The sequence below is a fragment of the Trachurus trachurus genome (assembly GCF_905171665.1).
Source record: "Trachurus trachurus genome assembly, chromosome: 8".
Classification (NCBI taxonomy): domain Eukaryota; kingdom Metazoa; phylum Chordata; class Actinopteri; order Carangiformes; family Carangidae; genus Trachurus; species Trachurus trachurus.
In genome coordinates this window covers 27,221,085-27,239,199 of record NC_139905.1, presented here as the reverse complement: position 1 = coordinate 27,239,199, position 18,115 = coordinate 27,221,085, and the positions used below count along the sequence as shown (strand labels likewise).

The 18,115-nt window shown below is 41.3% G+C and overlaps 1 long non-coding RNA gene across 1 annotated transcript; it reads right to left on the bottom strand.

Moving 5' to 3' along the window:
* Positions 1-10,264: 10,264 nt before the first annotated feature.
* LOC310989663 lies at positions 10,265-13,398 on the bottom strand. The gene is made up of 3 exons (XR_014595555.1): positions 13,177-13,398; positions 12,859-12,909; positions 10,265-10,316 (listed from the first exon to the last, which is right to left on the bottom strand). It is a non-coding gene; the product is annotated as an uncharacterized lncRNA (long non-coding RNA).
* Between the last annotated feature and the right edge of the window lie 4,717 nt (positions 13,399-18,115).

The window sequence follows — 18,115 nt, the reverse complement described above, 5'->3', positions numbered from 1 at the left end:
AAGTTCCAGTGAGCACCATTGGGGCCATCATCTGGAAGTGGAAAGAACATGTTTCAAAGGAGGTTAAATCGAAAGCAACTGGACTTAGTTATTTCCATTTTCTCCACTCTATGCCCTCTCATAGTGGAATTTAAGCGTAGGCTAGTTGGTGTAAGCCTTTGTTGTCTGCATCTCAGACTGAACCGTAGGTGGTTCTTGTAATCTGCAATTTTCCGAGCCAACCTTTCATGTTCCCGCACCATTCTAAGGGTAGCCAACCCAAATTGTTCTGCAATAAGCCGGTGCATATTCTCATTTGCCCAGGTCATAGTATTTCAAAGGAGGTTAAATCGAAAGCAACTGGACTTAGAACATGGCATTGCCATAAACCGGCCACGGCCAGGTGCTCCTCGCAAGATTTCAGACAGAGGAGTCAAAACAATAATCAGAAGGGTTCTCCAACAGCCCAGGACCACTCGTGGAGTCAAAGACCTGGAATCAGCAGTTGTTTCAAAGAAAACAATAAATAAGTAGCTAATGCATCCAACCGCCATGGCCTCCATGCATGTACACCACGCAAGACTCCATTTCTGAAGAAAAAGCATGTTGAAGCTCGTTTGCGACACAACATTTGGACAAACATAGTCTGGTCAGATGAGACCAAAATTTAATTCTTCGGATGTCGTAAGACACAACATGTTTGGAGGAGAAATGGCACCGCACATCACCCCAAAAACACCATAGCAACAGTCAAGTTTGGAGGTGGGAACATCATGGTGTGGGGCTGTTTTTCAGCATGTGGTACTGGCAGACTTCATATCATTGAAGGAAAAACGAATGATACTAGAAAAGTATCGAGACATTCTTGATCAGAATCTGCTGCCATCTGCCAGGATGAAGATGAAAAGAGGGTGGATCTTTCAGCAAAACGACGATCCCAAGCACACAGCCAAGGAAAGCTCAACTGGTTTAAGAAAAAGAATATAAAGCTGCTAGAATGGCCCAGTCAATCGCCCGTCTTGAATCCAATTGAAAATCTTTGGAAAGAACTGAAGATCCGAGTTCACAGAAGAGACCCCCGGAACCTTGAAGATTTGAAGGCAGTTTGTGTGGAAGAATGGGCCAAAATCACACCTGAGCAATGTATTCGACTGGTTTCTCCATACAGGAGGCGTCTTGAGGCTGTAATCACCAACAAAGGTTTTAAATAAATTTCAGTAAGTGTGTTCAATACTTCTTCCCCGTGTCATTTCACTTTATTACACATAACTTAATTTATGGAGATAAATGTTTGGATTTCTTTGTATGTGTGCATTACTTGGGTTGATGCCAACATCTGGCGAAAATTTCATGTCAATAGTTCTACTATATTTTCGGAGGAAAATGTATATATATTATAAAGGAAAAACTGAAGGAAGTTGACGTGAAGCACCTCTGGCAGTGACTCCAGTCCTCTTAGGTATACTGTATTGCACATCTGTATTTGGGAATTTTTTGATGCTGAGGCTGGGTGGAGACAGAAATGTTTGTATCTCTGGCTCATTCTCACAGTCGGACAGCCCCACGGGTTCTTCTTCTTTATCCACCCACTCAGTTTTTACATACAGAAATAACAAATGATGTTACTCTTTTGTTTGGCACTTCCCCATCTGTGCTTGAGACACTTCAAGCACACATCAATCAGTTTTTCAGTTGCATCATTCAACGATCTGCGTCAGGCACAGACGCAGAAGGAACTTCATGTGACAACATCAACCTGATTTGAGCCTGTATCTCAGCCTGGTCAGCCAACTACTCCACTTGCTGAAAATACTATGTCATAACATTTGCTTCCAGATTGCTTGCTGTTTTGGTAAGCAACCGGATCCAGGGTGAGAGACAGGCCTTTCCGGCAAAATAAAAGCACCAAGCTAAGAGAGGGTGAAGGGGGAGGGGATGAGTAGGGGGGGGGTAGGAGAGGGTGAGGGGGCAGCAACTGCAGGAGGAGAAGTAGGAGAGCAGGCATCACTGCAGAGTAGGACTCCTACTTGTTGTATTTTTTATTATTATTGTACAATGAAAAAACATGTGAAATGAAATTTTCAGATGTCTTACATGTTGTTGAAGCCAAAATCACTGTTTTTCCTTGAGAGCCTCTCTTTCACAAAAATTCATTTTTCTCAGCTTTCTAGAAAAAAAAGTGGTCTTTTTGGTGCAACCAGGCTCTATTCAACTTAAGATAAATCAAGAATGGAACAAGGTACAAATAAATGGTTTTTCCCTAGTTAAATAGAGAGTCTCCTCTTTCCTTTGAGCTATTTGGTGTTTTCAGATTCATAGTACAAAATATTCTGTGGGTCTTGAAATATTACTCAAAATGCCCCCAAAACGCTGGCACAAGTCACTGACCATTTTATAAAAGGGCTGGCACTCAATGAGTTAATGGACAGGAGAGTTCACAGAGAGACAGGAAATTGGAGGCAGAAAGGGGGGGGGGGGTAACTCTGTTAATACTCTCTGCTACAATTCATATTTAGTTTGACTTGGATTTAACAGATTAACAAGTGAAGAAAAGAGTCAAAAAACAAAGTTAGCACAGCCATAGGTGATGTCTGTCTTTTAGGCATACAGTCGTAGACAGGAAGCGGGAGCAAGCTAGGGGAGACGAACAGGCACGGAAGAGGGGGAGCACAGAGACTAAATACACTGGGAAGGGGAAGACGGAGAGACAGGCAGATGAAGACAGGCAGGGCGGGATACATAATCACAACTGCAGGAAGCAGACAAGGTCAGAATGCTGGAGATCTGGAGCAAGAGGACACGTGAGTGAAAGGAAGGACAAAATCTTAAGAAAAACGTGACTTGCCGACATTTGATTTTGATGCAAACTCAAGTACTGAAAACTCATTAGCACAATGCTGCTTTTTTGATTTAATGTGTTTTACCCTTGAATTTATGAATAAAAATAATGGTTAGTCAATTAAAGCAGAAGTAAGCGATCCGGTCGTTTTGGCTAATGCTGCGTTCCAGGCAGGCTTTTGAAACCGTAAATTACAGCTTCAAGTCACAACTTACGATTTTGTAGCGTTCCAGGCAACCCACTCGTGTTTTTCCGACCTGTTTTAACTGTGAACGTGCACTGTAACGGCCACTCGTAACTTCCGACCCGTGAACTCGTACCAGATCGAACTGGTATGACTTCACAGGTCGGAAAAACACGAGTTACGGGCTGCCTTGAACGCACCATAACAGTCCTCGTCCCTACGTCACCACATTCACAGCATCCCTTGGCTGCACACACAGCCCTGCATGCCGTTCTCTCTCCTCATTGGATAAAAACTGTAGGATACGAGAAAAGTTTTCTCCTCGGCGGAAGATATAACTATTTAAGACTTATATTAACACAAATATATCGCTTACTTCTGCTTTAAATACCAGGAAGAAAAAAAAGGTTTCTGGGACATGCTCAATAAACTGTGTGAAATGTATAATTTCCTTGTTTAGATCGCCTACAATCCATCAGGCGTGCACAAAGACTATTAATATTATAACATGCCCAAGAACCATTTTGGTATATCCAAAATGGTTCAGTCTCATGCTGCACAAAAGCAGAGTCAGCTTGCTGTTGCATGTGAAGTGATGGTGAAAACAGGTACTTTTACCATGCATGAGTATACCAAAAGTGAGCATTGAAATCTACTGTATGAGGATGAGAATTTCAGATTGAACTATAAAGCACAATGAGTAGTGGTATAAAGTTATTTGTATGCTACTTTATAATGTATGTTTGGAGTAATGTTAGGCTGTTAATGTACAGTATGACGACTGTCAAGGTGCTCTGATGAGCCAAGGTCCATGGCTCTAATTGAACTTTATTATCGTTAATTGGGTTTGATTAATGTGCAGTGAGGTGTGTGACACTTTGTTTTCTTCCTCCTACAAACCCTAAAACATTTTATATGATAAAATATAGTTTTTCTGTCAATCTATAAAGAAATATTAAAATGTATCCTCCTGTTTTTTGGGGGGGATTTCCCAGGAGGGCGGCTCTTTTGTCCCAGGAATTGAAAAGAGGCAAATTCAGGAAATTTTTCACACTAATTGTAACTAAAGGGTGGGCTTTACCCAAACAGTGAGTGGCTTTGGTGGCTCTAGTATACTGTGGAGGAATGAGACCGATTGGGGCAGTTGAAAAATCTGACCACACAGAGTCTGGGTATATTGGGGGATTCTTCATTATAGAAGGGGGTTTCTGTTCTCCTCTTTATCTCATTGTTGTGAGCTGTTTGGTCCCTTTGTTCTGTAAAGTGCAATGCGATAGGCTACTGGATGTCTTGATGGCCTATCATCTCACTCATAAATGATGCTGGTTTATTCTTTATAACCTGAGAGTAGGTCAAGAGTGAAAGTAGTCTTAATTTGCATGTTATGTGTCTGACAGCTTCTCTCCATGCTACCCGGTGGTACTGTTCTCTGTACAAAACAGCCACTGGCAATGAAAACAAACTCATGGCACTAACACAACATTCTTCTGGGCTTTTATGAAATGTTGTATTGTTTACAGTGGCCACTATACTGGTAGAGCAGGTTATGATCGAATGTATCTTGGAATGTATCTTGTTTTTCATCAAGCAGTTGTGTGGTTTGCAAATTATCTTACAAGCAGAACCAGGCTGTTCAAATAGAGCAGGGGTATTCAATTAAAATTCATTGAGGTCCAGTTACTAAACTTTCATCCGGTCCGAACCTTATAAAGCCCAAATGGTGTCTTGTGTGGTGGCATTTTTTATGAGAAATGACAGATAAGCCTGACAACAACAAGACCAATGAAAAGAAAGTTATGCCACCTTTAAAGACTGAGTGTGAACTGTGTTATCATGTCATTAACAATCAACATTTATGTTACTATGTGTTGATTTAAATAGTTAGAATATACTTATTTCTTGTGTTTTATGCTGTTTCACTCCACCATAGCTTTATCATCACTGATGGGCTTAAAATCACCCCACCATGGCTTTACCATCACCGATTGGCTTACAAAAATCATACCATGCCCTTTTGGAGTGCAAGTCAAAAGTGCAAAGTCATGAGACAAGAGTGAACTATGTATGACCCTACCATCTGGTGTTTTGCTGAAAGTTGTTATGCTAATGCTAACGTGACAAGGCTAACCATGCTAAGCTAAGAAACGGGATTGCAAAATCCCATGTATGTCTATGGGAAGCCTCTCCGAATGCATTGGGAGAAGGGCTTCATTTGGATGGGATGTTAGCAAAAATCACGGATTTAGCTGAAGATAAGGTCGAGCCATGGGAAAGTACCCAAATCTCACACACACCAGTATATAAGCCACACTCAGATGATGTGAAAATCAGTCACTTCTACGCTCCTGTCGACACTTTTTCTTTTTCATATACTTTGTATCTTGTAGAGTGACTCGGGGCGTTAACTTGTATCTACTTTGTCTGAGAACGAATAAAAGACAACCCTGCTTCAGATCCATCCCTTTCCAGCGTTTTATTCAAGTCTTCAAACCTATTACAATAGAGTGATGCCAAGTAAGTTTAAGGCCCAAAAGATATAAACTTATTTGCTTCACTAATAGCCTACCCCTATGTCAATTAAATAAAATCAACAAAGTGCATTTTCATATCTATTGTCAATTTTCAACGCAGGAAACATTTAATATAGTGCACTTGTATAGTAAACAACCAGCTATTTTACCATGAATAAAAGTAGCCCCCAGGCAAATGAATTTAAGGCCTGTATTTCAATTAAAGAGAACAAGACAGAATAAATAAGGGGTTTTCCCTTTTCCGTTTGTTTGTTTATTTTGTGTGTTTGTTTTGTATGGCCAAGGTATCAAAGGCATCTTGATAGCTGCACTGTCAGGCATTGTCCCCCTCTATTAAGGTGACTAAGGTTATAACACACATTCTACATCGCGGAGGCGATGTCTCTCCACATACGGGCTTCCTTCTCTTTTCAAACAGGGCAGAGCTCCACGTGAAAAAGTTAGGAGAGATACAGACCGAGGGAGAACCCGGGGTCTGAAACAACACTGGCGGGAGAAGCAGGAATCAACTACGTCGCACCGAATACGCACCACTACGGTGGCGCTTTCAGTTGTGAGCGCATGTAGCCGATGTCAATCTGGAAACTCTGCGTTGTGTTTCTCGATACGGACTGCCCCAGGTGGGGTTCAAAGCATGGTCTCCTGCACAGCAGGCAACGATGCAAACCGTTGTGCCAAGAGCTCAATGAGCGCTTGGCAGCCGGTTTGCACGTCCTTTATGGGTGAGTGAGTGCACCTCCGTTACACGCACATGAAAGTAATGGGTTTGTGCGCGCAAGAGAGACTACATCTGAACGCCCCCCATGCACAAATTATCTATTGTGTTTAATTTTTTAGGTCACGGGGAGTCAGAATATTCAGAACTCAACTTTTCAATTCTGATGACACTGTCATATGCTGTGCAGCACTGTGCAGCACCTACTTCTGCTGAGGCCTTTCAGTATACAACTTGTGTTTGATAGAGTACGAGAACAACTTTGTCATTTGCAACTTGTTTTAAATGCAGATAAAGCATAATGTTTGTTCTTTACCACACAAAAAACATGAAAATCTTATTAGGATTTTAATAGAAACAAGTCTTACTTTTCACGTGAAACAAATTGATGATAACAACCTTTTTGCCTGTTATTGATGATGGAGATGTACTGTATATGAATGCTTCTGCTTATTGTCTGTGGATCCTGGATAGTGTGTACCATGGGGCATTGAGATTCATTACCATCTTTAGTCCCCTTACTCACTGTTGTTAACATTGTTGGATGTCCTTATATGCAATTTGTGGTTCCCAATGTACTACATAGTACTTGGAATAAACCACAATCCGAACTTCAGCTTCAAGCCTTGTTACATTAAAGTTCTGGTGAAATCTCTGCAGTCTTTCTGGTCTGTGTGCAAGTGTTTTGTGAGAAGTTGTTTAATCTAATCTTTTCTAATATTTATTGTTTTTAATTATGTTAGTCCTATTGAGATATTTGATCTCAATAGGACTAATCAATCAAATAAGTAAAATGTATGCTGATGCAAATCTGTTGGGGCTCTGTCACACCAATAGTATTACACTGTCACTGTCAAGCAGCCACGATCTTGGTGTTAAAGAGAGATTACATTGCTCAAGAGAAGCCACAATACACAACACCACAAGTCTGGTCCTGTCCAGTGTATTTAGTTAGTAAGTCAGTATGTGTAACAAAGAACTCAATCAGGCTACCATTTCTCCTTTCCAAATCTCTCTCTCTCTCTCTCTCTCTCTCTCTCTATCACACACACACACACACACACACGTGTCAACATCTTGGCTCAGAAAAACCACAAGATTCAAAGTAAAAGGTTAAAGTGGATGAAAGAACTATGAACTCATCAAGTCAAAAGATTAGATAGTGATTAAGTGATTAAAACATATGAGACAGCTTCTAGACAGCTAGGATAAAATAAATAACAGAAACTTAAAGGTTCATGAGGCAAGAAATGCACATGCGTTTTAAGTTTTTTACTGCTAATGGGCGATGAAGCGTTCAAAACCAAAAAGAATGAGCCCACTCGCGTATCTCTCCGTTGCCTTGAACAGGCTGTGTGCTGCATAATGCGCTGCAATTCTGGGTCCGAATTTCCCGCGCTGTCCGCGGATGTGACGTCAAATGACGCTGCATGCGCGTCCTCGACAGCTTCGGCTTTCCACCGGCACCTCTTGCGACCAGCGGTCGGCGGATGTCTTGCAGCCTGAATAGTCATGTGAGCAGCGAGTAGAGAAATAACGTCACTTTCTTAAATTTTAATATTTTTTCATGCGAGAAAGTGACAGTTTAGATTCCCAATCTGCTGTCAGTTTATCCAAATAACGTCTGTAAGTAGATTTGCTCCGACATTTTTCGGAGGAGTGCAGAGCCACACACACGCAGCAGCAGCAGCGGCTCGTCACAGAGGCTGCAGCCGGGGAGCTGAGCTCATCGGCCGGGCAGCCTCTGTCCTGAGTGTTCTCCTCCCAGGGAAGAAAACGAGCCGAGTAACTTCCCCACAGGTTTTAGAGGTTTTCTGCCGGCTGGTTGAATTGTTTTTAGGAGATAAATGCTGGTCTCATTGATGATATCTAACAGTGGCACTGTGGCAGTCGGATTAGTTCATTTGAATGAAAAGTGAAGCTTCAGGTGTGTGTGAACAGCGCAGCCTTGGGGCTCTGTACGTACAAAAATCACCATATTTAGGCTACTTCAATAAATAAATAGTTTTACAATGAGCCGATTGATTCATCCGTGGTCAGTTTATCCAAACAACGCCTGTAAGGAAATTCTCCGACGTGTTCGGAGGAGTGCAGAGCAGCTGAGCAGCACCAGCGGCTCACAGAGGCGGCGGCGGCCGGTGTGCTGGCCTGATGGCTGGGCGGTCAACCTCCGGGTGTCGCGGTAAATTGAGCACTGTACGCGCGGCATGGCGCATTTACTGTTTATTAACAGCCAGGCGTGACGTGTGTGTGTGTCGTGAGAGAGACAGCAGCTAGAGGGGCTGACTGGCAGAGATGAGAGATAGTGAAAGCTGTTCTTTTTTTCTGTGAGAGACTGCTGCGGCGGACCCAAACGAAACTGTGGCGGCTGATTAATGGAAAACACTAAGACACAAGACAGACAGTTTGCCGTTTCCAATTCAGCCACAGTGTCACTGTCACAGCATCAGCTGCACTGCTGTGGAGAGTTGATGCGCGCTCCCGCACCAGCTTGGCTGATGGCTGCAGTAACTCCGACGGCCGTGCGGCCGTTGTATCGCTAATGAGTTTTATTCCTTGATCTTGCCTCAAGCTCCTTTAATAAACATGTTTGAGCCTCAAATAAAATATTATGTAACCTAATGAAACCCTCAACTACTGGAGCTGAGTGAAGTCTACAGTGGTAAGGTTTTGAATTGCAATGATGATCAGTAACAGGAGACAAAAACAACAATTTAACAGGCTATCAGTGTTTAGGCCTAAAGTCCATGGAGGATACAGCTGTGAACACATTCAAACTGTTAGCCTATAGGCCCTACATTATAATATACAGACGAACTTGATGTAGACCAAGGGGCTAATGCACAAAAGTGAAATTAAGATATCTAGGATAACTGAAAAAGCGAATCTTGACTAAGCACTCATCAATGAATCCTGGTTTAGTCCGTTGAGTGCTTGCTAATCCAGGATGACGGAACTTTCTTAAACAGGCCGCGGTATCAATGAATGATTCACTGATGAAGAGGTGAAAAGTCTTTATCTGAACATAGACACTGGAATGATTTTCTGTTGATAAAAACTCCTCCATGTGCTTCTGAGGGATGTTAAATATAGACCTGTGCTTAGTCATCAGTTAATCATCAGTGACGCTACAATATAAGGAAAAACCATAAACTTAAGGTGCAATTCCCAGGCGGCTGGACTTCCGATTTCTGTTTGAATTCCACAGCTGATAAGCACCCGCCCCCTCCGTCCGTTTAGGAATCACCAAAACCACGCCCCCACTGTTCTGCTTGTGCGTGTCAACCATTAAAATCGCCATAATTCACAGAATATTCAACCGATTTTCAAGCCGTTTGGTTTATTATAAATGTCAGACATATATTTATGATACAACAACAATTTTTTTTTTTTTATGTTTTAAACATACACTTACATACTCAGACACACACCCACATGCATAAATACACTGACATTTGTTTTACAAGGGTCTGACCGGGTCTGGCTGCTTGTCAGACTATATTATGTCTATGGTCAGAAACCCCGGACCAAGATGGCGGCGCTATTGACGTACACTGAGAAGCAGAAGGCGGCATCTAGTCAGTATATACTATATCTATGGGCTGGTCCAGCCTGTCTCCAACTCATCAATTCCGACAGGCTGGACCAGCCCATGGCCGGCTGCGGCTTATTCCGCTGATTGCAGTAAGAACCTACAAGGGGCAGTGGTTGTGTCTGAGCCACAAGCCTGATGAAGCCCACATGGGTGAAACGCGTTGCTGCTTGACTTTTTATAATAAATCAGTGTGAAAACGACCCCTTTGTGAGCGGTGGAACTTCTTCCCTTTTTTATGGACTCAATTCCTGACACCACCGGCACCATTGTGAGCAGTGGCGGACTGGGACAGAAAATAGGCCCTGGTATTTTTGACAGAGAAAGGCCACATATACAGTACAGGCCAAAAGTTTGGACACACCTTGGCCGCGTTTCCCAGATTCGATCTTTCTTAAGGACTTAAGAAGGCTCTTAAGAAGGGTTCGGCTAAGAAGGAGCGCTAAGATACGGGTGTTTCCCAGATGTGTTCTTAACTGCCTTGTAACGCCGTATTATGTAATAATGACGCATTATGTAATAATGTAATAAATCTTCACGTCATTATGTAATAACGCCGCATTTTGTAATAATCTGCCGCATTTTGTAATAAAAATCTTGAACGCAATATGTAATAAACTTTGCCGCATTTTGTAATAAGTTGTTACATTTTGCATCACTTATTACATATTGCGGGTGTTACACTTTTTTATGAAAAAAATGTAATAATTTGGTGCATTATGTAATAAACCACCAAAATGGATGTCTTAATTAGAAAAAAACATTAACAATAATACACGCTGCTCCTCCTCCCCGCTGAGCAGAGCGGTCGGGGTCCGCCCGCTATTCAGACATCCCGCTATTCCGACATGTCACTATTTAGACATCCCGCTATTACGACATCCCTCTATCTAGACATGCCGGTAGTCCGACACTTTTTGATACCGCTATTCCGACACGTCTTTTTTTTTTTTTTTTTTACATCTGCGATACCCAGGCGCGTCTCTCTCTCTCTTTTCTTTTCAGCATGTCTATCACCGGTTTGATGAGGGAGTGATGTTCTTAATCTCAACAACTAAACTATCAAGTCGCAAACAAAACTGACACATATGATAAACAAACAGAACTATGCTGCAGTTTGTTTGTCAAGTTAACCTGTCACCTTCAGCACCACGGACAGCGCCGCGGATGAGCCGCGGAGCTGCAGCTGTGAGCGTCTGGGCTCTGGGCTTATGGCCTGGGGCCTCATTTATCAAAACTGTAAGTTAGCAGTGTAAAACTGCTGCTACTAAATGTTTTGCTTAGGCCTACGGCGAAAAGACACCCAACATATTTACACCTTTTTCAGATCTATCAAACTGTGCGTGCACAACTCTGCACCTCAACTTTGATAACTGGATCCAAGAATGGTGCGCAGTTGCGCACGTGAACACACCTCCGTCCCCGGAATGCCTACACAACCATATATGGTCAGCACGTGCATATTAATTAGCCATGTGCGCTCTGTGGAGCGACAACAAAGTGACAACGAAGACAACGGGCGGAGGGAGGGGGAAAGAAAGCGAGATACATGGCATCGGGCAATAAATCAGGCAAAAACCTCCCAAATCTCAACAAAAGGGAGCAGAAAAAAGAATACTCTTATGTAATCTGCCCCTTTATTCCAGACAATCTTTTTTTTCTTCTTTTACCTATGTTAAAACAATGTAAAGCAGCAGGATAAACTCAGGTGACTGAATAATAACAGTCTCAGTAGCTGCAGATCAGTGTGCGCTGCCTTGTGTGTTTTTAAACTTGGAGGGTTTGTTTTTTCTTCTCTAATAGGCCAATGTATTTGTGTATGAGAAACAGTGTCTCAGATGAAAAAATAAAAATAAATCAGAAGGACACGTCTGACTATAACGTAATCAATCAATGTCGGAAAAGCGGAATGTTTGAAAAATAGTAAAGTGCCGCTACTCCGACAATGAAAAAAAAAATGTAGGAATAGTGGGACGCTTAAAAAATAATGTTAATGCCGCTATTCCGACAATTAGAAGTCAATGTCGAAATAGCGGCATGTCTGAATAGCAGCATGTAACCAGAGCGGTCTCCTCCGACAGCGGGTCCCACGCGGATGGTAACCGCTCCGCGTCTCTCCCTCCCCCCTTGTCCACCGACAATAATACGCCCGGGTCATGTTCGTCTGTGGAGGGATGACATGGACCACGGTCCGACTGGAGCTCCAGGCCGGGTCCAGCTCGCCCCAGCTGCGGCTCCGGGGGCGGCGATCCCAGCCGCCCCTGCCGCTGCTGGGGCGAGCTGGGGGGGGTCGAGCTGTGGGATTTCATCGGGCTGATGATGCTGGAAGTGATTTTGCCTCTGATTTTCACCAGATTTAACATTTTATCAAAATTTGCCCAGCTGATCCAGGCTGTGCCAGGCTCGTGCTCTGCAGCGATTTGTTTATTCATCTTAACAGAGCGCGAGCGAGATTTAACACACACATTCACACAGGCGACACACACATACGGGCTACACATGATACACATACCCACACACACACACATCTGAGGGGCCGAGGCGCCTGCCGAGCGGCACGGAGAAAAGCGCATCTGGTGGCGTGCCCCTCAGGGAGCACCCAGAGCGGAGCGGTGGGATAGATAGATAGATAGTTAGATTTGACCGTCCTACTGGTTTTAGAAATTAGCCTAATTCATATTTATGATTCATGCATGCTGGTATGCTTAAAGTCAGTGTTATTCTGATGGTCCTAATGTCTTTTTTTTCTAATTAAGACATCCATTTTGGTGGTTTATTACATAATGCACCAAATTATTACATTTTTTTCATAAAAAAGTGTAACACCCGCAATATGTAATAAGTGATGCAAAATGTAACAACTTATTACAAAATGCGTCGAAGTTTATTACATATTGCGTTCAAGATTTTTATTACAAAATGCGGCAGATTATTACAAAATGCGGCGTTATTACATAATGACGTGAAGATTTATTACATTATTACATAATGCGTCATTATTACATAATACGGCGTTACATGCCTTCTTAGGAGAACCTTAAGATCACGCCAAAGAAGCTTCTTAAGAAGCTCTTAACGGGAGCTGTCCATCACCACAGTACTGTAACTGAATCAATCGATGCCAGGCAAATCGATTATTATATCACACGCCACCTAATACGCGCATAAATCACACACAGTGAGAAGCGCAGCTGCACCGACGGGCGATGAATAAACCGAAAACGGGATTTCCACTTGCCAAACATGGGGTGTCCACGGGCCTGATTAGAAACTTCTCCGCTGTTGTTGCCGCGTTGGTCACGGGCAGCGACGGACTGGCCGTAGGTGACACGGCACAGCCGCGTAAAGATGCGGCCAGACGGCTGCGTGACCATGTGATTGATGTGTGTGAAAATAAAAAATAAAAACGTGCGCAGGGGCCGGCTGGTTTACAGCCAGACAACTCTGGAAAGGATGAAAACACAAGGTAGCAAATAGCTCACTTGATAGAGTATCCCCACTGCAAGTTGAAGCATTGCTGTGGTCTGGGTTTGAATCCACCCACTAAAAAATTACTTTGGTGGTCAACACGTTTTTCTTTTCTCATCATCATTGAATGATCAATGCCATACATATGTATATAGGCTACATATATATTTAGGCAGTGGAGTGTTAATGCGTGACAGTCTTTTTGGTGCCAGCATAACATGGCACGGGAGGATCGGTGTCACGGCTGCCACACTCCGTGACACTGACCCTTGCTTGCGCTGCCCACTGTGTAAAAACACGATGCAACAGCGACACTAGGGGTTGATTTAAGAACGGTTGTTTTTGATGTTCATGCAGATATGGGACGTGGATGTGTGCGTAAAAAGTTATGATAAATGATAGTCATGATGATTAATTTTATTTGTGTGCCTGATGTGCAGAGCACATGTTATTCCTCATATTTAGTTTATTATTGTTCTTATTTTATTTTTTATCTCTTTATTTTTTATTTCGGCACATAATTTAATATGTTTTAAACATACAATGTGCACTGTTTAATATCTTGCTTAGTGTGATATTGATTTGCCTTGAAAAAGTGAGCATTGGTCGCTAAGAAGACTCGTAAAAGTGGGTCAGCTGGATCTTACATTTCCTTCTTAGTGAAAGATCTTCTTAAGCTAAGAACGACTCTGGGAAACACGTTCTTCTTTCACAGCGTTCTTAAGAGCGCTCCTAAGAAGATCTTAGCGCTAAGAGCTTCTTAACAAATCTGGGAAACGCAGCCCTTCTCATTCAGTGTGTTTCCTTTATTCTCACTGAAGGCACCAAAACTATGAATGAACACATGTGGAATCAACAAAAAAGTGTGAAATAACTGAAAACATGTATTTTCTTCTTTGTCTTCTCTTTCTTCTTTTCTTCTTCCTCTCCTTCTTCCTCCTCCTCCTCTATCTCTGCCCCCACCAATTCTAGTTTCTTCAAAGTAGCCACCCTTTGCTCTGATTACTGCTTTGCACACTCTTGGCATTCTCTTGATGAACTTCAAGAGGTGAACCTGACCTGAAAATGGTTTCACTTTACAGGTGTGCCTTGTCAGGGTTCATTAGTGGAATTTCAGTGAGAATCTACAATGTAAATAGTCATGAAAATAAAGGAAATGCATTGAGTGTGTCCAAACTTTTGGCCTGTACTGTATATGTATGTATGTATGTATGTATGTATGTATATATATATATATATATATATATATATATATATATATATATATATATATATATATATATATATATATATATATATACACACACAGGTAATACTCAGAAAATTAGAATATCGTGAAAAAGTTCATTCACTTCCCCATGATTGCGAACTGTACTGAACCAGACAGAGAGCTTTTAAAGGCTCAGGAACCCTTTACAGGTGTTTTGGATTAATTGGCTGACAATTTGAGCTACAACATTGAACTTTTTCACGATATTCAAATTTTTTGAGATTCTGATTTTGGGGTTTTCATAAGCTGTAAGCCATAATAATCAAAATTCTAACAAATAAAAGCTTGAAATATCTTGCAATGCCTGTTATGAGTCTAAATAATATATTCATTTCACCTTTTAAGTTGAATTACTTAAATGAATGAACTTTTTCACGATATTCTAATTTTCTGAGTATTACCTGTATATGTATATGTATATGTATATATATATATATATATATATATATATGTATATATATATATATACATATACATATACATATATATATATATACATATACATATACATATACAGGTATATATATATATATATATAGCTTGAAATAACAGCAATATGAATGGAAAGCATAAGGAACATCCAGATCTGGACGTTTCTTATGCTTTCCATTCATGGTATTTAAAAACCAGCTGACAGAGGGAGAGCAGCCTCGTTTGGTGATAAGAAGAACAGGTTCTTTAGTGTAGGAACATGAGAAAAAACATGCAGGTTTTCTGTAACATTATAAGACTGCGCCAACCCCCCTCCCCCTCTCATCTCCCTCCCCAGGCTGAATGAATGGGCGATTGGGGAAAAAAACAAACAAAAACAATTGCTAGTCGAAGTGGTAAAAGCGTTAAAAGCATTTCGCGTTAACTTTGACAGAGTGATCATAATGATCAAAACAAAACTGTGACGGCCGCGCAGTGGCCGTTCTGGTATTCTCCAGAACGTCCAGATGGCCAGTCCGCCCCTGATTGTGAGGTTCCTATCTGTGCTGTGCAAGGCAATCTCCCCCTTCTCAACTAATGAGTATGTAGTTTATAAGCATTGTTGTGCATTGCTGTGTATAGAGAATTATTGTGTAGCAATGCTGTGAATCATTGGAGTGACAGCCGTTTTGGTGACAGACAGTGACAGTCAGATAGATAGTCAGTCAGATAATCACGGACTTTCACGGACAGACATTCCTTGCGTTTATAGATCGATACTTGAGTCACCAGTGTTGACAGAAACCAGTTTTCGTAATTCAGTAGTTGAATAAAAAAGACAACGCAAACCAGCAGTGAAATATAATCGAAATACAATGAACACAAGTTTGAGCTTGTGAGTAGATTTTTATTTTCTGCCACTTCACGTCACTCTATTTCAGAGGGAAATACCGCACTTATCAGGTGTTTGTTGTTGTCCAGGTGTGTGCAGTTACATTGATTACTCAAACAATTAACTGAGAGTGTGTATTCTCAGTTTCAGCTGTGCAGACTGCATCTACAGTTAAAGCAGAAGTAAGCGGAATATTTGTGTTAATATAAGTCTTAAATAGTTATATCTTCCGACAGCAATCACTTATATAGAGTGTTTGGTCTGAAACACGGGTCTGTCAGTCACTCTGCTCTGCTGTAAGCCTAGGAGAAAACTTTCCTTGTATCCTACAACCTTTATCCAATGAGAAGAGAGAACGGCATAAAGGGGCGCGTGAATGTGGTGACGTAGGGACGAGGGCGGGGACTGCTAACTCCATCGGCTGACAGGAAGTTAGCCAAAACGACCGGATCGCTTACTTCTGCTTTAACGGGATGTAGCCAACACAAAGACCAATAGATAAATACTTGAATAAAGGAAATGGCCTCACTGTTCCACTAGTATTGGAGGGGATGGTTTCTGTTGTTTTTCACACTGATAAAGACCAGATGAGGAGGCACTGTAGGGTCAGTAAGTATTTTTTATTTTACATAACATCACCATCTATAAAAAGGTCTTCTTCACAAAGTCCACAATTTACATTTAAATAGCTTTTGCAATGAAAAACAAGTGAAAAACATATCAATATATAAATTTTGGAGTGTAAAGTCAGTAAACATGGGAAATCAAAGAAGTTAACTACAAAACCAAAAAATAGAAATTCATCTACAACACCCAAAACAAGCGTCATCCAAGCATTCAAGCATCACCACTATTAACCAAAAGTAAAAACATTAGTTGTACCAAGCTACACAAATAGAGACAATACAAATGTATCCCAAAAAAGTAAGAAAACAGAGTGCTAATAGTAATGTTAACCTTTAGTCCTTTAAGTAAATTGTAACTCTGCTACAACCTTCACTGTCATTTATGCGAAAAGGCTCATTGTCCAAACTATTGAAAACCAGAGGACGATTATGATTGATTACAATGCGTGATTATATTTGCGGCACAGAGGAACGACTGAGGCACAGGACTGGTTTCACTGGCTTTGTTTTCAGCCAGGCTGAGGCATGACGTGAACAATAGATTGAAAATAAAAAGAAAGGATGCAGAGACTATTTAAGTAATTTCATATGTAGGAGCATAATTAGAGACCCAGATTAAAGAGGCTGAGGGAGTTTCCTATTTTCCTACATTAAGTGTACAAAAATACTCTTGTCAAGTGAATATAAAAGAGAGGACATGGGTAATTAAACTTAAATAGTACAAAATAAAACAAATAAAATAAAACAAAAGTGATCACAGGATTTAAGTTAACTTAATTGTGACCATGTTTGTTTTGGGTTGTTTTCATTACTTAAGAAGTTGAGTCTTCTACGTGGAGAAACCAATATAAACAGTCATGAATGTGGAGAGGTAGAGAGGTTGTCGAGTGAATCGCTGAACGTATTCACAAATGTACAATTCAACTGAGAGAAGTAGTAAGCGTCGTAAAACGTGAATAGCTGCTCTGGCATTCAACAGTTTGGGAAATGAGGCACTAGAGTGAGAAGCAGAGGCCACGGTGGTTATGACAAAAATGCAGCCAACAATCTGTTGAGTAAGACAAGTCATATCATTACAGCGTTAGAAAACATGAGCAGAGATGTAGTGAAAGGTTAACGTACCTTGACTAAACTGGCAAGACTCTAATTGTCTTAATATATGGATATTCAGGTAAGTGGTGGAATACAGTAACTCTGTTACACATGTTCATACACAATTGGATTCATACCATGTCTAACAGTTAGCTATTAGCTGGCCTGCACATGAGAACATAACAGCCATCCAACCAGCTGTAGTACATTCTTATTAACACACACACACACATACACACATTAAGACAGTTCAACAATATAATGTCAGAAGGTTTCCCTTAGGAATTGCATTGATTTAAAAATTGCATTGAAACTGTTTTAGTGGGTGAATACTTGAATTGAGGCACACATGTTTCTTAAAAGGCTATAAAACAGGGATGGATCATCGTACCAGTATTAGACGGTGAGGAGGGGAAACTTTTTAATGAACCCCTCCCCTGGTTAAAAAAAAAAAAAAAAACTACCAGCGGGCTGCATTATTAAACCTGTGTTTAACCTAAATCCTGATCATGACCT